This window comes from Coffea arabica, chromosome 2e, assembly GCF_036785885.1.
Source record: "Coffea arabica cultivar ET-39 chromosome 2e, Coffea Arabica ET-39 HiFi, whole genome shotgun sequence".
NCBI classification, from domain to species: domain Eukaryota; kingdom Viridiplantae; phylum Streptophyta; class Magnoliopsida; order Gentianales; family Rubiaceae; genus Coffea; species Coffea arabica.
The window spans coordinates 51271761-51294640 of record NC_092313.1 but is presented as its reverse complement, the minus strand read 5'-3'; positions in this window follow the sequence as shown (position 1 = coordinate 51294640).

Here is a 22880-nt window from a genome sequence, read left to right as displayed (position 1 = left end):
ACTCATGTACTGAAGCCAGAAGAAATTGACATTAACGAATCTCTGACTTATGAAGAAAGGCCGGTGCAGATCTTAGATCGAAAAGTAAAGGAGTTAAGGACTAAAAAATACCCTTGGTAAAGGTTTTGTAGAAAAATCATGAGGCTGAGGAAGCTACTTGGGAAGCGGAAGAGGGCATTCGCGCAAAATATCTTAAGCTATTCAGTAATCAAGGTGAGAATTTCGATGACGAAATTCTTTAAGGGGGAGAGAGTGTGAGAACTCCCACTTAAAAATATGAATTCTCCCAAAAATTTCTTGCATTACCCTAAGGCTAAATCACTTATAACAATTCCATGCATTGCATATTATTACTTTTACTTGAATTGTAACATTTTCTTGAGTTGGCTTTATTTTATTTCACCACATACACTTTGACCAAATGTCTTTTTATTAGTAGTTGGGACTTTATATGATAGTTTAGAGGTGTTAAATAGACATTGGTACATTTGAAGGGTAGAAACTTCATAAGTCAAAAGATTAAGGGAAGAAAGGACCCGGATTGGGCCAAGTGGCCAAACCCTAGTCACACATCTTGTTTGACCAAAGGATTAGAGGAAATTTAAACTATCTTGGAGCCATTATTTCCCTAGCTTGGGCAACTCTCTTGAAGCTTCCAAGAGAAGGAATAAAACTCCATCTTCTTGCTTTTAAAGCCCTAGTTTGATCTTGAGCAAAAATCATAAGAGAAGGAACTTGAGTTAGTGAGTGAACCATCTTCAACCCTAGAGTGTGTTTCAAGCCTAGAGTTTTGGTTTTGGTGGTTTGGTTTGGTGCTTCAACTTCACATAAGAGAGATATGTGAACCTTAAATCCTAGCTTTCTTGTACTATATCAAGTATTTGAAGTTTTGATGGCAAACTAGGAGTCAAATGGATGTTAGTTGTGGTTAAAATTCTTGAACTGAACAAGTGGTAGTAGGGTTGGTTGTTTTACATACCATGTGTTTGATGAATTGCTTGAGCTTTGTTCATAGTTTTCCTTCAAGTATTTACATGTTTTGGACCCTTTTTGAGTTAAAGATAACATTTGGTATGATGTTTAAGTTAACCACAATGAAAGGATGAAGGTTGGTGAGATAAGTGAATTAATGGACTGGTTTGTTTGCTCTTGGCTGACCGGTTTTGTAGGAGAGGTTTCTCCTTGATTTTGTGGTTCATTTGCACCTTATTTAAGCCTAAGAAACTTGAATAAACATTGCTTTAAGGTTTGGTGTGAGTTTAAATGGAAATTAATAAGACAAGTGGTTGTTTTTGGGTAAGAAATGGGCTGTTTTGGTTTCTTTTGGTGGCTAGACTGTTTTGACTCTTTTAATCATTTATGTGTATTGGATTCTGAGCTCCAATGGTACTAGATAACTTGCTCCCCTATATATGAACCATAGGAAATTGAATTGGATGAATTTGAGCCAAAACAAGTGAAGTTAGCATCAAGAACTAGTGCAACTTTGCTAGGGTTTTAGGGCTGATCAGAACTAGAAAATTAGCCAACTTCCCCAAATCACTGGTACTGATAGGAGATGAACTAGAGTCTATATTTAGTACCGTTGGAAAGCCCTATGAGTCTAGTTTCCAACGCCACTAACTGCACCTGATTCCGGCCTTCCTACAGTGAGATATGGCTATTTTCCCGAGACTGCGCGGGCGCAACTATTTTACCCGCGAAGAAGACTTTGAACTTGAATGAAAATTTTCTTTTGCCCAACTTTCTTGCACTTGTCAAACTTGTTTTCTTATGACCTTTTACTGCATTTTGGGCCTGACTTGCATGATGAATTGAATAGATTTAAACACTCACTTGGTCACCTAATGAACGCACATTTGGGTTGGAAATGAACCTAGATTGTTAACGATTTCACTCGTTATCCTAGGATTGGGAAACAGAGGTGATCGTAACCAAAGGACTTGACGTTTGATCACTGCATTGCTTGACAGGTGAGTGTTCCACTGCCTGTTAACTGTCTATGTGAAATATCTGAATACTTGATTTGCGACTGTTTGAGCCAAACATTGTTTTGATAAAAAATTGAGGCAAGCGTGTATTTTATCACACTCGACCTCCCTCGATTCCACTGAGGTTCGGTATACTGCTATTATGAGATGTGATTTCTCTATATGTGACTGTGTATGAGTTGTTTGGGTGATACCCCATCAACTACAGCTACTGTTTGAGTACCCAACCTCATAGGTGAATCGGTTGTATCGAACCAACAAGGGCTTGGTCGAGAAAATCGATAAACCCTGAGGATTTTTTACTAAAAACTAGAAACTGGTATATTCGAGTATTACCTTCTTACTGTTTGAGGAGTTTGGCCCGGTAGGAGGGTTGACTGGTGGACGGGAATTGGAGAAAGTGGTGTTCTACGAACATTGTATTCTTTAAATGCAAACGTTGACGGAGAGTCAACAGATTCTTGTATGATCAAGCTCAAGTGGATTTGGCTTTTGAAAGCCACTCGTATCCTTGAATTGAACTGTGATTAAATTGTCATTTTACAATGCTGTGTTTGCTTGTTTATATTACGTCTCTATTTGGCTATGTGCTTACATGTTTATTTGGAATCTCACTGAGTTTTAGTTCACCCCATTCCTTTTGTTCTCCTTAACAGATCTTGGATGGACTTATGGTCAAGAGCTTTCATAGTTTTACTTTTTTATGAACTTGTATTTGTGGATTGTAACCTTTTGTTTAGAAGATCTTACTTTAAACTCTTGTAAGTTTGAATTTTATAAGTTCGACGTATGTTATATAAATTAAGTGTGGAGTGATAAGTTTGACATTTAGCTCTATATTATAAGTTTGAAAAGTTAGCGTGGCGATTATATTTCTATTAGGGTTTGTACTCTTTGTTTTGAAGATATTTCATCAGTTTTTTTTTTTTGAGTTACTAGTTCTTTGATCGACCGAGCCCCGGCAAGAGTTGGGCAGGCAGTCCACTGATACCCTAGGGGTTCGCCCTAAAGAGAGGTGGGGCTGTCACAGTTTATGTCCTGAATCATCAACAAGTTCCCTATCCAAAGGAGGTTGTCAAAAGTACTATCCCTATTTTTCATCGTTTAGCTAAAGTCTTAGTTGACCCTGGTGCTTCGCATTCTTTTGTAAATTCTGCTGTTATGTGTGGGGTAGATATAAAGCCTGCTAGATTATCTTATGACCTAGAGGTTAGAACGCCTACGAGAAACCATAGCCTGATTACGAATCTGGTGTATAGGAACTGTGAAATCTGGGTTAGAGAAAGGAAGTTATTGGTAGACCTAGTAAGTTTGGACATCAAAGGGTATGATGTTATTATAGGGATGAATTGTTTAGTCTGATATCATGCTTACTTAAACTATAGGACAAAAATTGTGGAATTTTGCATTCTGGGAGAAGCAACGTTAAGATTGGATATGAAGGGAAGATTAGTTTCATCTGCCCTCATTTCAGGACTTCGGGTTAGAAAGTTAATAAGTAAGAGACCTCAAGGTTATTTGGCCTTTCTAATAAACCCTCCAAGTGATAAAACAAAGTTGGAAGATGTGTCAATAGTGAGAGATTATCCCAACATTTTTCGTGAGGAGTTAGAATCCTTACCTCCCGAGTGAGAGGTGGAATTTAAGATTGATTTAGTGTCAGAGACAGCTCCCATTTCTAAAATCCCGTATCGGATGGCCCCTGCGGAACTTAAGAAACTAAAAATTCAACTACAAGATTTGTTAGAGCGGGATTCATTAGGGAAAGCGATTCGCCTTGGGGAGCGCCCGTATTATTTGTCAAGAAAAAGAATGGAAGTTTGAGATTGTGCATAGACTACGGAGAGTTGAATAATATGACAATAAAGAACAAGTATCTTTTACTGCTTATTGATGAACTGTTTGATTAGTTGCAAGGATCGGTAGTATTTTCTAAGTTAGATCTCAGGCAAGGGTATTATCAGTTAAGAATTAGGAAGGAAGGTGTACCGAGAACTGCTTTTAATTCGAGGTATGGGCACTTTGAGTTTGTGATGATACCTTTCGAATTGACTAATGCTCCTGCCACATTCATGGACTTAATACAGCGAGTCTTTAAGCCATATTTGGATCAGTTTGTGGTAATGTTTATAGATGACATTTTGGTGTATTTTAAGACCCGAGAAGATCATGCTCGGCACTTGCAAATAGTGCTACAAATCCTAAGAGAGCACCAATTGTATACTAAATTTACTAAGTGTGAATTCTGGTTAGAGAAAGTGTTCTTTTTAGGGCATAAGATTTCTAAGGATGGGATTTCTGTAGACCCAGTTAAGATTGACGCTATTACTCAATGGAAACAACTAGAGACCCCTACGGAGGTTAGAATTTTTTTTGGCTTTAGCAGGATATTATCGTCGGTTTATTAAGGATTTTTTGAGGATTGTTGGGCCACTGACTAATCTAACCAAGAAGCATGGCAAGTTTATGTGGAAGCCTAAGTATGAAATTAGTTTTCAAGAGTTAAAGAGGCGTTTGACAATGGCTTCGATATTGACATTACCAAATAGGAAGGAAAGATTTACGATTTACTCAGATGCCTCTAAGGAAGGATTGGGTTGCGTTTTGATGTAAAATGGGAAAGTTATTGCTTATGCCTCTCGAAAATTAAAATTCCATGAACAGAATTACCCAACTCATGATTTGGAGTTAGCTGCAGTCATTTTCGCGTTGAAAAAGTAGAGACATTATTTATATGGAGTGACATTTGAGGTTTTTACGGACCATAAGAGTCTTAAATATCTATTTTCTCAAAAGGAGTTGAATCTGAGACAAAGACGATGGGTAGAATTTCTTGAGGATTACAATTGCACCATTAATTATCACCTTAGGAAGGCTAATGCAGTTGCGGATGCATTAAATCGAAAAGCTCAAGTGGCAGGGTTAATGGTTAGGGATTGGAGTATGTTGAAGAAGGTGAGCGAGTGGAAACCTCGCCTAGAGGGACAAAAGGTTGTATTTGAGAATTTGATATTAAAGTCACCATTGATAGAACGCATTAAAAAGGCACAAAAGAAGGATGATATGGTGCAGAAATGATTGAAAAAAGCACAGAAAGAGGGAATCTAGGATTTTAAAGTAGGGCCTGAAAGAGTATTGAGATTTCGAGATCGAATCGTGGTACCCGGTGATGATATGGTGCATAAATGGTTGAAAAAAGTACAGAAAGAGGGGACCCAGGATTTTAAAATTGGGCCTGAAGGAGTACTGAGATTTCGAGATCAAATTGTGGTGCCCGGTGATGATATGGTAGTGCCCGGTGATGAAGGAATAAGAAGAAAAATATTAGAGAAAATGCACCGATCTAAGTATACGATACACTCTGAGAGTAATAAGATGTACCAAGATTTAAAAAGGTTGTGTTGGTGGGATGGTTTGAAAAAGGAAGTGGCTAGGTTTGTTCAAACATGTCTTGTCTGCTAGCAATTTAAAGCTGAGTATCAGAAACTTTCGGAACTTTTGCAACCTCTAGAGATACTTGAGTGGAAGTGGGAACATTTACCAAACATTTCGTGAAACGGTTGCCAAGGAGTCAAAAGGGGCACGACGCGGTTTGGGTGGTAGTCGATCGACTTACTAAGACCGCACATTTTCTACCGATAAATATGAAATATCCTTTGGAGAAACTGATAAAACTTTATATGGATGAAATTGTGAGGTTACATGGAATTACTATAAGTATCATTTCTGATAGGGATTCGAGATTTGATTCCCGATTTTGGCAAAAAATTTCAAGAGACTTTGTGGACCAAGTTAAAATTGAGTACCGCATATCATCTTCAAACGGATGGACAATCAGAGAGGACAATCCAGACTTTGGAGGATATGTTAAGATCATGTATAATGGAATTCGGAGGAAGTTGGAGTCACCGTATGACATTGGTCGAGTTTACGCATAATAACAGTTACCATACTTTAATTCAAATGGCACCTTACGAAACACTTTATGAAAGAAAATATCGATCGCCGACCTATTGAGATGAAGTAGGAAAAAGAAAGATTTTGGATCCGACCACTATACCCTAAGTTGAGAAAGCATATGAGAAAGTAAAGATAGTCCGAGAACAGCTCCAAACCGCCCAGAGTAGACAAAAGCATTATACGAATAATAAGAGAAAAGATTTGGAATTCGAAATGGGGGATAAGGTCTTCTTGAGAGTTAAACCCATGAAAGGAGGAGTTGTAACAAAAAAAGGGAATAAATGAAAACAAGGTATATTGGACCTTTTGAGATTTTCCGATGAATTGGGAAAGTGGCATATCAGTTAGATTTGCCTGCTAGTATGTCTAAAATCCATAACGTTTTTCACATCTCTACGCTAAAAAAGTATCATCCGGATCCAACTTATGTGATACAGCTGGAAGATATTGAAGTAGATGAGTAACTTTCGTATGAAGAACATCCTGTGAAGATTCTTGATCGAGAGGTAAAGAATTTGAGAAATAAAAAATTTCTTTGGTTAAGATCCTTTGGAGAAATCATGACATCGAGAAAGCGACTTGAGAGGCAGAAGAGGAGATGTAGAAAAAGTATCCTGAGTTGTTCGTTTAGAAAGGTGAGAATTTTGAGAACAAAATTCTTTTAAGGGGGGAAAGATGTGAGGGCTCTAAATTTTTTATTACTTTTGAAAGGTAAATAATAATGATGAAAATATTTATATTATGTGATTTTTTCAAACTTTTGGTATTTTCATCTATTAAAATGTCATTTTACAATTTAGTTCAATTCTTATTAATAATTGTTCGGTTATCGTTTGACTAGCATTAAGTGTGAAACTTTGGAGTGGTGACGTGAAATTTAGTCTTAAGATGAAATCTAGAGCATGTAGAGACTTTAAAGAAATAGAAAACAATAGGATAATGTTGGTTGAGGGAAATCTAGTTAAGGATAAGATGTCGTGTGAGAATGCGACACATAAGCGAGTAGATGAGGTGGTCCCCCTACCACATTTTAAAGGAAGAAACTAGACTTGAAAGTTCATTCTCTCTCCTCCTCCTTGAGCCATCCGAAATTTAGTGAGAGAGGGGGAGACTTGAGAGCTTTCCATTTCCTCCTCCATTTTATTCTTGAAGATCACTTGGAAAGCCATCAACTACCACAATTTTTCTTCTTTTTCTCCTTTTCTTGTAGAGTCGAGAGAGAGAGAGAGCAACCAAGAGAGAAGGGACACCATCCATCTTGCTCCTTGTGAATTTGTGGAAGAAATCACCAAGCAACCTAGAAGATTTGACCTTTCTTGAGGAAACTTGAAGGGGTGAAACTTGGAAGGAAGTTTTGAGATTGAATCATACTATATCTAGTTAGATCTTGAGGTAAGAACCGAAAATCACCCTTATCTTTAATTTCTAGCTATGAAAATATTAGATTCACTTGATTTAAGTAAGATCTATAGTAGATTTAGTAAATTTCTTGAAATTATACCATTAGATGTTCTAGTGGTTAAAATACTAGCATAGCTCTTGATTTATTCATTGGATTTACTTGAAAATTTTCTATTGATAACCAAGGGCTAATGATTGATGAAACCCTTAGGAATTTGAGTGAGTTTTTGTTGGTTAAATGGTTGTTTTGTTGGTGAAATTCTTGAGGAATTTTCGGATGAGCTAGCCGAATGAAAAGGGTTAATGTTCAACCTTCATTTTCGACATTTTTGTGTTCTTTTGACTAAATTTTCACTCAAGTGACTGGGTATTATGTTAATCTATGATTATATGTTGAAATGGAGTTGAAAGTTAGGAACTGTAAAAGTTAAAAATCATTTTTATTTCACTATTTTGGGCTAAAAAAAATCGGGCAGTAATGGTGAACTCGAGACTGTTTTGCCCTTGATTTTGTGTTTTCACGCATTGAATTTTGGGGAAAACTATTCTAGATACATATTATTTTCATAATTCGAGCTTATGTGTCGAATTCAAGTGAATTTGATTTAGTTTCGCGAATTGTTGGGGCGAAACTTATTGTCTCTCTTTACGTGTTTATAGGAGTGATTGAAAATTGTGATACCGATCCTAACTTGGATTCTGAACTTTGATTTATTAGTGAGTTTTCATGCATGTTATCTGTCTTGAATTTGCAAATGTGACATAGATGTGAACTTGATGTTGTGACTGAGATGAATAGTATTTTGAATTGTTGAAGTGTTGTGATGTCGTTTGGGTTGTTATCCCATCGACGATAAGTGATTGAGTGTGCATGTTAATTCTTGGGAATTCCTGAGTCCTATAGGTAAGTCTGTCGATTCGAGCCAGTCATGGGACTTGGTCGAGGAGATTTGATGAGTCATAAGAGAGTGTTTTATATTCACTGGACTTGGCGTTTAGACTTGTCCCTTTTGAAGTGAAAACTATGGTATGCTCGAGCAATACCCATTTTAAGTGTTTTGGATTTTGGGTCCGGTAGGGGAGTCATTGGAAGGAAAATGAAGTAAGTGGAGTTCTACATAGTGATAAAACTTGAAAGTCAATGGAGTATTAACTAAGTGAAATAAGATCCAGATTCGTGGACATTGGCTCTTGAGAGCCACCTGTATCCTACCCCTTGATGCTGTTAATTGCTTTCTTTACTCGCTTTGAATTGTGAACTTTAAGTGTAATTTGAACTGCTCTATGTGACTGATGCCTTTTTGGGAACTCGCTAGGCGTTAGCTCATTCCTTCAATTTTTTTTCCCTTAACAGGAATTGAGAACCCGAGTGAAGCCACTATCAGTTAGGGTGTGATCCTGTTTCTTTTGTATCTTGTTTTGGGTTGTTAAACTTTGAATTCGATATTTTGGAAGCTTGTAAGATGAACTTTGATTGTATCTTAAGTACGTTGGATAGTATTTTATTAGTCGGGTTGTAAGTTGAACTTAGTTATGTTATAAGCTGTGGAATTGTTATTTAAGTACTTTGGAAGTATTTTATTCGATTGTATGAGTGAGTCCTGGGACGAGTTGGGCAGGCAGCCCGCAAAAGCCTTTGGTTCGCCCTAGGGGTAGGTGGGGCTGTCACAAGAGGTACCAATGCGATTTTCCTATGTCTATGCGTAAAGATGTGCTTATTAGTAATCCCATCAAAAGTAATTATCTTATCAAATTGCCAGGGCCTATCAAGTATCACATGACTCGCATGCATAGGAACAACATCACATAGAATTTCATCCTCATATCTACCAATTTTAAATGAAACAAGTACCTATTTGAAGACACAGATTTCACCACTGTTGTTGGGTCATTGCAACTTCTAAGGTCACGAATGATCTGTGGTTGCTAGTTCCAACTTCTCAAACATAAGTGCACTTACCACGTTGATACAACTACCTTTATCAATTATCAAACTATACACTTTATCTTTGATTAGACATTGTGTATAGAAGATAGTTTCACGTTGCGTATCATCCTCCTTGAGTTGGGCGGTCAATGCTCTTCGTGCAACAAGTCTGAGTTTGACTTGCTTATTAATGGTGCACTTTTCCCCCAATTCATCCTTCTCATCAATGAGTGGTGGCATTCCCTAGTACCCGATCTCATCATCGAACACAATGTCACCATTGGGGAGCATAATCATTGCCCAATAGTTGGGATATTGACTAGCTATATGTCCCCTTCCTTGACACTTGAAACAATGAGTGTCTCCACTCCTTCCTTTTTGCTACTCCGAAGACACTTTAGAAGCGATTTTAGTGTCTCCCTTGGATGACTCTCATTTCGGCCTAGAGGTAATTGAGTTGTTCGATTGCTTATGTTCACTCCTTGGCTGGTTTGGCATTGGAGTTGGGGTATAGAAAGCATAATTCGATGGCAATTGACCCCTCCTCTTGAGACTTTGCTCAATCTTGATGGTCTTGTCCACCATTTCGCTAATTTCTACGTACGGTTGTAGCTCCAATGTCTCGACTATGTCCGGTCTCAAGCCATTGAGAAATCGAGCCATGATGGCTTCCAATGTTGATTTTATCTCGTCTTCCCTTAGATGGTGTTTGAGACAGTTCCAACTTGTCCATTCTTTCATGCAAAATCTCAATTTTGTTAGTGATTCATCTTGCAAAATCACCAAATAAGGCTTCAAGTTTAAGTGTAAGATTCACTTTAGTTTCACTTTCCGCCATTGCTTATGTACCCTGCAAGCAAATGTCAATATAAAAGAAGAAAGTTTTCCTTTCTCGCTCCCTCACGTGTATCCGCTCACGCTCATGTTTACACTCAAGTGTTCACTCTATTGGTCTTACCAAGAGCTCTTTCAAGCTTCGGTTGCGCCTCCCTTGAATAAGTTAGAATTATCTCGCAAGTGTTCCAACCAAACTCTGCAATCGAGCTTCTTAATTGTGGCCAACCAATAAGTATATGTAATGACACGAGGTGACACGATTCTAGAAAATTTGAGGTGGAAAATACTAGACTTCTATGGACGAAACTGAAGCTGGAAATTTACTGGAAATATACTAAATAAGCAACATGATTAACTACTAGAGAAGCAACACAAGTAACTACTAAAAACTACACCAAAATTGGAAATTCGGGATGCAATATTCTGAACCTTTAAGGACACATTTGTGGCTGAAAACTACTGGAATTGAGCTGAAACAATTGACTCAAGAAACAACTAGAAACATGACACAAAAATGAATGCAAAAGAATTTACCGACACTAGAATTTGTGGCTAAAAACTCGTGTCAATCACTAAAGGTTCGGGCTTGTTATTCACAAATTGCAAATAGAAGCTTCCGAGTCCATGGAAGCTTCAAACCTCACCCATGGACTTGGGTGTTGGCCACTATTGTATGGCCTTGATCTTACCTCGTCCACCTGTATACCCCATGCACTAACTACAAAACTCAGGAACACAAATCAGTTAGTGTAAAAAGTACACTTCTTGAGATTAGCGTATAGCCTTTCTCGTCAAAGTACATCAAACATGGATCTCTGGTGATGAAGATGTTCATCTAAACTATGAGTATAAACAAGTATATCATCAAAGTAAACCACGGCGAATTTTCCTAAGAAGGGTCATAATACATGATTCATTAGACGCATAAAGGTACTCGGTGCATTAGTTAACCCAAATGGCGTCATTAACTAGTCGTACAACCCATACATAGTCTTAAACACTATTTTCCACTCGTCACATTCCTTGACTCTAATTTGATGATACTTACTTTTAAGTCGATTTTAGTGAACACAACTACACCGTAAAGTTCATGTAACATATCGTCTAATCTAGGGATAGGGTAACGATACTTTACCGTGATGGCATTAACAACTCAGTAGTTGCTGTGTGACGGCCCCACCTTCCCCTAAGGCGTCTGCCCAACTCTCGCCAGGACTCACTCACTCATAGCTCAAGAAAAATAACGTACGTCCATAGAAAAATGCATAACACATCCACTTCAACTACATATATACATTGCTGCTCAAATCCAGATACAAAGCTTCTACACACCAAAATACTTCAAGGTGTTGACAAATCGAGTACAATCAACCCTAATCTTAAAATTGAGTACAATCGAGTACAATCAACCCTAGTCGGGTACTAGCGCGAGTACAAATTCAAAATTCAAACAAGTAGACTGCGCTAGTCTGTACATGTCTCACGCCTCGGTCGTACCTCCTGTAAGGAAAACAAATGGCGTGGAATGAGCTAAAAGCCCAGTGAGGTTCCAAATAACAAATTGACCATTTTTAAAAGTACGAATATCAAAGTAGCAAATTAATGAGCATCAAAAATTCATAAAAGTGAACCATAATACTTCAAGTAGCAAATCTCAAAATGAGCGAGTGTAAAAGTTTTTCAGAAGAAACAATAATCCAATAAGCAATAATCATTCCAAAGTATAAGGAAATAGAGGGCTCTCAGGAGCCAAATTCCCATTGCATCACCAGAGCTTGATCAAGTAATAGTTGACACTCCGTCAACCTTCAAGTAAGTAACCAATCCAGTAGAGCACCACTTACACTACTCTCCGTCCACCATTCACACCCCTTACTGGGCCTAAAATGCTCAATAAACATTGGTGGTAATACTCGAGTATACCGATTAGTCGAGGAGATAACACTCCACTCGACATCACTAACTACCCATGGTTCGTTATCTAATCGACCAAACCCTTGCCGGCTCGACTCGATTAACTAGCCAGTGGGGTTTGGGTTCCCAAGATTGTCGATAAGATAACATCTCCAATCGACTGAATCAAAATAAAAGTACGGAGACGGGAATGAGAGGCACCTCCCACTCGGATTGAGTGTGGTACATACTGCCGCTCCGCACTTACAACTCAAGTACAAGTATATCAAGTCAATTGCAACAATAAACAAGTATATATCATATTAGGGCAAGTGCGATAAAGTACACTCTTGCCCGATCAAACAAATTACATATCATTAAATCACATTGGTCAAGTATGGAAAACAAGTATCTAGTTCAATCAGGTATTTAGAAGCACTCACCAAAGGTCTAGTGCCTCTCAAAAGTCACGTTCAGGTCCAACTCTTTGGCTGGAGTCCAAATATGCGATAAAATATCATTTCTGAATGTAAAATTCTCTAGAGTTCGAAACATAGGAGTTTCGCTTCAAGAAAATCAAGTAAATGCAACTCGTTTAAGTAGTATTCAAGATACTTATCAAATCCCGAAAAATTTATGCTCGCTCATTTAGTTTCGGTAAGGAAGCAGTTAAAACTTTAGAACTCCCATTGGAGTTGAAAGAACGAGAAAAGGGAACAAGTTCGGCCAAGTTCTAACTTATATACCTCGATAAATGAAGACGCAAATATCCTAGATGGTTCAAGTGGTATTCGCTCTCAAGTCTTACTCGAGTCGCAAGTATATCTACCTAGTTTTCGAGAGTAAATTTGGGCAGCATGCCCTTTGTATTTACCTATTTTCCAGCCCTTTATGGCTTCATTCTTTTCCTCAATCAGTCCCAAAGTCACACACAAAATACTCTCATTTCAATAGCCGTTCAATAGGCTCAAAGTCATACAAGTACAAAATCAAACTAGGAAAATGTCCGGAAATGAAGTTTGAGTGATAAATCAAAAGACAGATTTGACGTCGCTTAGCGGAACAGACACAATCGGAGATACACTTATCGGATTGGGGTGTAATTTATACCGTCTTGAAGCTAAGACAAAGGCCTACAACTTTGATGAAGACCACTCAGTTCAGTTCGTAGTGTATCCAGGTCAAAATTTCAAATTACAGAACCAGAATCTCACATTCGGGCTAATTAACCGTACTATGCGTAAACGACAATAACTCAGGCTACCGAAATCCGATTGAGGCGTTTTTAGGGGCATTGGAAAGCTAAGACATATCACTACAACTTCTGTATTTTGGCTAAATGCTATTTTAGTACGGATCAGGGTGAAAAGACACAATCAGATTGGTGAAATGACAAAACTGTCCATAACGTTCTACCTATGGTAGTCAGGGGTATTTTTGTCTTTTCACATGATACAGTGCTCGGATTGAGCTAAAATTTTTCAGGAAACCATAAAACATCATTCTATACAACTTTTATGTTTTGTGCTAAGCCTAATTCGGCCTCTAACCTAGTCATAAAAAACCGGTCAAAACAGGGGAGGTGAAAAATGGAAATCTGGAATTTGGGGTTTCAAAGGGAAATCTCTTCATTTCTTGCTTCAATCACTACCACAACCTCTTATACAAACTTACATATACCATATACCATCCAAACAATAGGAATTTCAAGTGAACCATTCAAACCCTAACTCAAAATTCATCACTACAATCATCCAAAATCATATGAATTAAGCATCACAAGCAAGATTACAAGTTACTACTCAACTTAGACAAGACTAAGGAAAATAAATGTGATGGTCAGCCCATATACCTCTCAAAGATGCTTATAACAGTTATCCACCACCTCTTCTTGTAATCCTTTTGCACACCAAGCTTTTCAAATACTCAAAGAAGGATTTAATTGGTTTAGAATCTTGTTTTCTCACTCAAATGGATCAAACTCAAGATGGAATGGAGTTCTTTCTCTTGCTCTCTCTCTCTCCCTCAAGCTCACGGTTTTCAGCTGGAAAAATGGAGAAGATTGGAGGCTAAGAAAGGTTATAAGACTTGGTCTTGGTTTGGGTCAAAAGTGCTTGGATAGCCTCCACTTGTCACCACCAAAATCCATCTCAATTTTTTTTCTTTTCTCTTGTTTTCTTGGTCAAATATTGTGGCTGATGTATGAGATATTTTGAGGGTTAATTAGGTGAAATAAAATGAGAAGATTAAGGTAATAAATTATGGGTCAAGTGGTGTGTTTACCCGGTAACAAACGGTACCCGTCGATTCGAGCCGATTTTCCTTAAATCGCGTATACTAGGGTTTTAACTTATAATTCACTAACTTAGTATTATCACTGCTAATCACACACTTAATATCATCTAAAACTCACTCTTAATCACCAAATTTAGTGTACACATCTCACCGAGTAAGCACACGGTCAAAATACGCAAAAAATCCTAATTTACCCGAATGAAGAATCTAAAGGGAAAACCCTTGATTCTATGGTGGATTGTAATTACTGAGGGTGTGAATGAGTAGTAAAGTTATGAGAAAGGAATAAATGATAAATAAAAGGAATTTTAAGAAAAATATGAGGGATTTTACTATTCCATTGGTTACAATTATGATTTCGATTAAAATATAAGGGATTTAGGAAAATCGGGTAGTCACAAGTAAACTAGGGTTTTTTTTTTCCTTTTGATTAGAATTTAGGGTTTCTAATCTTTAAAACAAAACAATGTCTTAAAACAAAAAATAAAATATAAAAATCATAATATCCTAAAAGTCGGGGTATCACATGTTGCACATCCTCCATGATCTGTCTTTCTTTGGCACTAGAATGACTAGCACTGCACATGAGGTCAAGCTCTTCCTCGCCCAACCTTTGCTTAAAAACTCATCAACTTGACGTTAAAACTCCTTGATTTCTTCTGGGTTGCTCTTGTGGACAACCTTCTGGGCTCAAACTCTCCCTCACCCAACCTTTTGCACAACTGATGGACTGTCACAAGCTGTCCAAGTAGATCAGAGTGCTCAAGTCGATCCCATAATTGTTCCGATGGGTCCAATGACGCGTGCTTGAGTCAAGAGACTTAACGAGTCATTAGAAGCTATGGTTCAAGTTGTTCAAGACTCAATTGATGTGCCTAACATAGTCAAAGAGAAGGACGAAGGGAACTCAAGCTTCATGAATCTAGTTCAAGTCGTTTGGGAAGAAGGAGAATGAAGATCGAACTTTCCAAATTTCTTCCAGCTTATTATCTCGTTAGTTCAGTCATTATTTTTGGGTTGAATTATTAGCTAATAAATGGACCAGCTTAGTTGCTTGGATCCGCTACTAGTGTGAGGATCCAAATTTTTACTTACTTTAATTCTATTTCACTGGATTATTTAAATATTTAATCACCCGTTTTCTCCGAATAATTTATTTCAACCATTTTAAATCCATTTGCACGAAACAATGTCTCGCTTACATTTTTAAAACATCCCGTTAGCAAAATTAATTTTTCTACGGCTCGTTTAGAGAGAAATGGCGAATATACGTTTTCCGAAATAATATTCGATTCGAGAGTGCAATAGTTTTGGAGAGTTGAGGACTCATGTTTTATTCTTAAAATAGTTATTTTTATAATTATTTACCCTAGTATTAGTTACTTATATTATCATTACAAGAATTTCTTTTAAATTTCGTTTTATCGCGCGCGAATTGGAAGTTCGCGTTTTCGCGTCAAATCGACCCAATGGAGATTTAAGAAATTTATTCTAGACTACTAAGAGTGAATAATTATAATGTTAAAGGAGGTACATTAGAGGTTAGTGCAAGTGAAACAAACCCGAGAGAAAATGGACACGAAACGCGCGCGTGCGCGCACTATTAAGAATTGACTTTTGAAGGAATTTTATTCATCAGCCTTTCTCTCTCTCTCTTCACTCACCATAGTCGGCCAACCTCCAAGCAAGGAAGAAGAAGAAAACTCCTCACCATTTCACTCCAAATCACCTTAAACTTTGCATCCAACCTTAAAATTTCTTGGAGATCCACTTAAGCTAGAAGAAAGGCATCATCTCACGATTTTCTTGGGGCTTTAGGGGTGCAAAAAATTTCTGATTTGTCTCAAGGATTAGGAGGTAATCATCCAATTTTTTAATCTCGGCTTTAGTAAGTTTAATCTTGGCTATGAAGCTTGTAGCTTCATTATTGAGGTTGTTACTTGGATTGGAATGGTTGATGTGGGCTCTATGAATTCCCACCTTGGTTGTATGGGCTGATATGATGATAATAAGTGTTGTTTGTATTAATTATATGTTAAACAAGATGATGTTAGTTAAAAAAGTGAAAGGAAAATCGAAGGAAATTGCATAGGAAGACCGGCCGAAATCTGTCCTGCTTTTGCCGGGCCTTTGGTTCAAATTTTTGTTCTTCAAATGACTTTGAAACTGATGTAGATATGTTGTATATGATGTGTGGAAAGTTTCTACCAAAAATTATTTGAATTTGTTGGATAAAAATTGAATTTTGGCAAGAACAAATCTGGAAATTCGTGTAACAGTGGTCCTCTGCCAGTGTTCTTTGAATGAACATATCTCTCTTTCCGGATGTCGGAATTGAGTGCCGTCAGCGGCATTCAAAACTAGACATCCGTAGTTTTCTAACGGTGTATATGAACCTTCTAATTCTAACTGATTCATCTGTAGTGATTGATCAAAGTCGGCTGCCCTGTTCTGTTAGCCCATCCGAGAGAAAGGTAGAAGCTACAATTTGTGGCTCTATTTTCTCTCATTTGCAAACTGAATTTCAAAATGATTTGTTCTGATGAATTGTAGACTTATGATTCTAGTTTCTAACGCCACTGACCACACCCAATTTCAAGTTGTATTGAGTGAGATATAGCCCAATTCCTGAACTATACCAAAGCTGGAAAACCCTAATTTTGCTAGCCGAATGGCCTAGCTTGACTTGAGACACGTTGTTCTGAAAATTTTGGCTTCAATCACCTAAAAAATGTATATTAAATGTTTCTTGGGTCTTGGTTTCACAAATGAGTCAGATTGGAGTTGATTTCATTGGGGTAAAGTGTTTGAAAAAGGGAGAGAAAACAAGAAGACAGATTTGTCTTCGAAATTTCTTGAACTTTGGTAGTTTTGTTAAGTACCTTCCCGTACGATTTTTTATGTGAAATTTGATAGAGAAGTATCTCTCATATGGAAGTTGAAATGTACCAAATTTGGTGTCATTCTAAGACTGTTTCGATACACAAATGATATGCCAAAGTCATTTTTCAAAATCTGGAAAATTGACCAACAATCTTCATTTTTGGGCCAACTTTGGGCTGCTATATTTTGGCACTCAAAACTCCGAATTTAGTTTCGCTTGTTGTGTTTAAAACTTTGTTCATAAATCTTATTTTATTATGAATTTCAGAGGCTAGTTCACTTTCTGCGAATTTTGCCGAATTTCCAAAGTTTGCCGAAAAACATGATCAAAACTGTCTTGTATGCTTATATCAGCCACTTTGAACTGAAATTTGAATGTCTTCCGTTTAGAATCTTGGAAAAATGTCTTCTAGGAACTTTTAGTATTTTGAACCAAGTTTCCAACGGTACTAAGTTTTTCAATTTTGGACCTACTAAGTGCAAGATCTGATTTTTCTAAGTTTGACGCGCAAAGCTGAAATTTGCCGATTTCTTGGAAAATGAAATTTTTGAAAACTTGACTTCTTACCTTGATATTCATATATTGTTTTGAACTCGATTTCGTAGGGAATACGAGTTTCTTTAGTAACTTTAAAATCGTCACTTTTGAATCTTGATTTTCGATAAAGTGAAACTCTTATAAGGACATTGACTTGAATTTTAAAGATTATGTGTATTCTTCCTTATTTAACAAGGAATTTGTGAAAATGTGTGAGTGATTATTGGTCATTTTCTTCAGGCGATCAAGAAGGTCTTGAAAAGAATTCCGAAGCGGATCATTAAAGATCTTTTGCACTTACTTCCTTATTGTGATTTGGTGAGTGTCAAGTGCATGAATTGTTGATAAATGCTTTAATTGTTAATTGGGTATTATGGAATTGTTGAGACGAGTGTGTACTTTATCGCACTCGTTCTCCCTTAAGTGATGCTACAATTGAATTGTGCTATGTGAATTGATATTCGAATTGTGTGAAGTGAATTGCTATGTGAATTAAGTGAAGTGTTGCCATTGCAAATTACATTTGTGTTGACTCGACGTCGATCGAAGTAAATCTTATCGACCAATCATATTTTACTCGTGGGGACGCCCTTGTCCTCTCTCTTTTTGAGCTACGTGGTACTTAAGACCTAAATACATATGATTTGGTAATTGTACATGAACACGTTTAACTCGTGAGCTCTAAGCGGAAGCATATACCACACCGATTTGGGTGGAATGTACCTCTTATACCATTTCAGTGCTATAATCGGTTCTCTGAGCGATAGTATGTACCACACCGATTCGGGTGGGTGGTACCTCTCATATCGACTCAGAACCATAAACAATGATTGGTAATTGTACATGAATATGTTTAACTCGTGAGCTCTGAGCGGATAGCATGTACCACACCAATTTGTGTGGGAAGTACCTCTCATACCGTTTCAGTGCTATAATTGGTTCTCGGAGCGATAGCATGTACTACACCAATTCGGGTGGGAGGTACCTCTCATGTCGACTCAAAACTATAAACAAAGTATAAGTCGATTGGAGCGATGTCTCATCGACCACTAAGCGATAGTATGTACCACACCAATTCGGGTGGGAGGTACCTCTCATGTCGACTCAGAACCATAAACGTATAATCGATTCCCTGAGCGCTAGCATGTACCACACCGATTCGAGTGGGAGGCACCTCTCATGTCGACTCAGAACCATAATTGGAAAAGTGAAGTTCTACGGACTTGATTACCTACTCGGGTGACGGAGTGTCATCACGAGAAAGTATTGGATTGAATTTTGGCAAAACAAGTAGAAATTAGCTCTTGAGAGCTCCTGTATCCTCAGTAAATGTGTTTAATTGAAAATTATGAATTGCTTGAATGTTACAGCTTTAATTCTCGCTTAAATGATATTGTTATTTGAACTACGTGTTTTGCATGTTTTCTTGGCCTCACGAGCATTCGCTCTGTGACAGCCCCACCTCCCCCTAAGGCGAACCAAAGGGGTTAGCGGACTGCCTGCCCAACTCTCGCCAGGACTAACGGTTCGGTATAGAACGAGCTAATACATTCCGAAACTTACCAACGCGGGTAAACAAGTCAAAATGGAAAAATAACCCAAAATAAAAAAAATGAAATCCGGAGTCGGCCATGAATAGTAACCGACCCGTCAGAACCCAACCAAATATCAAACAAACATTCACATCTTGAAACTTAGTATTTACAAGCCAAAGTGGCATACAAAAGTATTCAAAAGTGGATACATGTCTGGTTTGCCAAGTCAAAAGGGAAACGGTCCCAAAAGTACATTTAGGGTTTCAATACATGAGGTATACAAAAGATATGTTCAACTAGCTCAATTTGGCAGCCAATTGTCAAATCCAGTCCAAAAGTATTTATTTTCCTGTAAGGAAAACAAAAAGGAACAGAAAGGGGTGAGCTTGCGCTCAATGAGGTACCAGACATATAGCAGTAAAATCATGGCATTTCACATTTAACAAATTAGGTACACATGCCAGATGTAAAGTAAATGAACCAATGATTCAAATCAGAAGAATACAGGTGGCTCTCAGGAGCCAAATTCCCATTAGCATCATCGAAGCTTGATCGAAATAATAGTTGACACTCCGTCAACGCTAAAGGAGTAACCAATACCGTAGACTCCACTTTCTTCGATTCCTTCCACCTCACATACCCCACCGGGCCCGAAATCCAATCAGATCAGAAATGGTAATACTCGAGTATACCCGGAATCAAGGGTCTCAATACCCAAAGATCCCAAAACAGACTACCGTGGTTCGTTATCTAATCGACCAGGCCCTTGCCGGCCCGACTCGAGTAACTGGCCACAGGTGTTGAGCTCAGAGGTCACAGAAAGGTCGTTGGACACAAGCTTCCAAACGATGTCAGAACAGATACAGATCCAGATACAGTTAACAGATACAGATACAGATACAGATAGCAGATTCAGATACGCGTTCAAAATTGGCATATGAACAGACCAGAGAACGAGTGTGATAAAGTACACCCTCGCCTCCCTTTTATCAAAACAGTATTTGGCTCCAACAGTCATAAATCAAGTATTCAGATATTCAGATATTTCACATAACGGGTAGCAGGTAGTGGAACACTCACCGGGGTCAGTACAGATACCTCCCCAAAAGAGAGCTTTAATCACCAAGAAACCCTAAGATAATCCAAAGAAAACAATTGAAGGTTCCACTTTCAAAATCGAGTATACAGAATGCACATGTGAGGCTCGACTACCAGTCGTATGCCTCGCCAAATAATGATTAAAGCAAGGGTGCAAAACATGAATTTTTGGAAACGAAAAGGTAAAATGAAGACCTAGGCTCAAACAACCCAAAAGTCCTTCGCTCAAATCACAAGTAAATCCAACTAGCCTTCAAGTAAAATTTCGGCAGCATATCCCTTGTGTTTACCTAATTTCCAGCCATCATGGCTTCATTATTTCCTCAAATCAGTCCCAACATCTCGTACAAAAATAATCTCATTCCCAAAAGCCGTTCACTAGGCTTAATGGCATTCAAGTACAAAATTTAGTTAGGAAATGACCGGATATGAAAGTCAAGCCCTAAACTATTCAAATAAACACAATAAGACTCGATTACAAGTCATAAACCAATTCTACATACTACCAAAACAGGGTTCCCTAAGCATACACAAACAATAGAGGAAACCAGAAAAATCCGGAAATGATTTAGCTTTAGCCCTGAAAAAATAGTTTTTGTCCTCATTTTGCGGTAATGGTGCCAAAGGCACTACGATTATCGGATGAAGGTGCAAGACCCACCGTTTCGAAGCTAAGAGATAGGGCTACAACATTACAGAAGGTCACTCAACCCAGTTTCGAGTGTAACCAGGTCAAAAAATGCAAGATACCATACCAGAATCACAAAAACAGATTCACAGAACGTATTCTAGCGGAAACATCATAACTCAGGATCTCCAAGTTCAAATCCAGAAATTCCAAGACCAGATGAAAGCTAAGAAACAGAGCTAAATTTCATCAGAAGGCCTCAACAACCAATTCGGAAGCAATTCCAGCCAAAACAACCAATTACAGGCGCAATTCTTACATTCGGGTAAAACCAGAATAGCAATAGTAATTTCGACTTTTCTCACTCTACGCTACTCCGATTGACCTGAAATTTTGTAGGCACCTCTAAAATGTCATTCCCTAAAACTTTCATGTTTTAAGCCAAGGCCAATTCGGCCTCTAACTAGGAGCTAAAAATTCGGGCAGAATGCTCCCACTAGAACCCTAATTTTCTGAAATTTCTTCCAAACCAGAAATTGGTTGCAATTAATCACTTTTTCCACCTCCTAGAGTCATTATATACCATTTCCAATCATCATAGATAGCCACACAATCATGCTTATATTAAAACAGAAAAATCCCCAAAAATAATAAAACTTCATCACTTCAACCACAAATCAAGAAATAATCCATAATATTGCATCTCATACTACCACTAAGCATGATTTAAGCATCAATTAAGGGAGGAGGGTGGTTCTTCACAACTCACCTTAAAAACAAGAGAGAGAGAGCAATTGGTCACCTTAACTTTCCAAATAACTTCACACAACAACTCACAAACACTAATTGAAGAGGTTTTATGGAGAAATTGCAAGATTAAATGGTTAGTTTGTGAGATTGGGCAAGATTTGAGCAAGAAACTTGGAAGCTTTTCTTTCTTTTCTTGTAGGAAGAGGTTCGGCCAAGAAGCTTTGAAATTTGGAGAGTTTTTGGTCAATTTTTGGTTTTATTTAGTAAAATGGTAAAAAGATGAATAGTAAGTCAAAAGTAGGAATAAATCTCCAAGTGACACATGTCACTTTCATTAATTGTTTGCCTAACTTTTTGTCTCTCTCACACCTATCCACTTGGCAACCTCTAAATATCTCAGAACACCCGGTAATTTAATTCCAGTATCCAAAACTTAACCTAGTTGGCCGAACTTTTCGCACTAGTGGGTCCCACGTCCGGTATACGCTCTTAATTTCTCAAAACCTATTTGATACTAGAAAAATCATCTAAAAACTATATTTACTCATAAAATTATCTAGAAAATTTTACGGATACAGAAAGTGCAGAAAACAAACCATTGAAGATAAGAAAACCTAGAAAGATAATAAAACCTAGAAAATGGAAAAGTTACGGGTTCTCACACGCTCACCCCGTTAGATTTGTTTTTCTTAATAGGAGCTGAGATGGAAGGAATTATGAAAAAGCCTACTTGATAGCTCTTTTGATTAGCATTTTTGGTTGTATTGACTAGACGACTTTTGAAAGTTGTACATTTTGGAAAAATTGATGTATTTTGAAAACTTGTGATGTACGACTGAACACTTGTATAAGGAAGCGACTTGGTTTTCAGTTCGTTTTTTTTTATTTGGTTATTTATCTTAAATTTGGATTGGAATGGTATCGAGTCCTGGCGAGAGTTTGGCAGATATCCCACCGATACCCTTGGGTTCGTCCTTGGGAGAAGTGGGGGCGTCACAACTAGTAGTAGGGTTTATGGGCCGGATTTAAAGGTCCAAATTGTTGCTTCTAGATTGTCCAAGTTTCATTAGGATTTCTTATGTAAGGCACCTTAAAAACCGTTAGTTCTTTCTTCATCAATACACATGAAATATTTTCCAGAAAA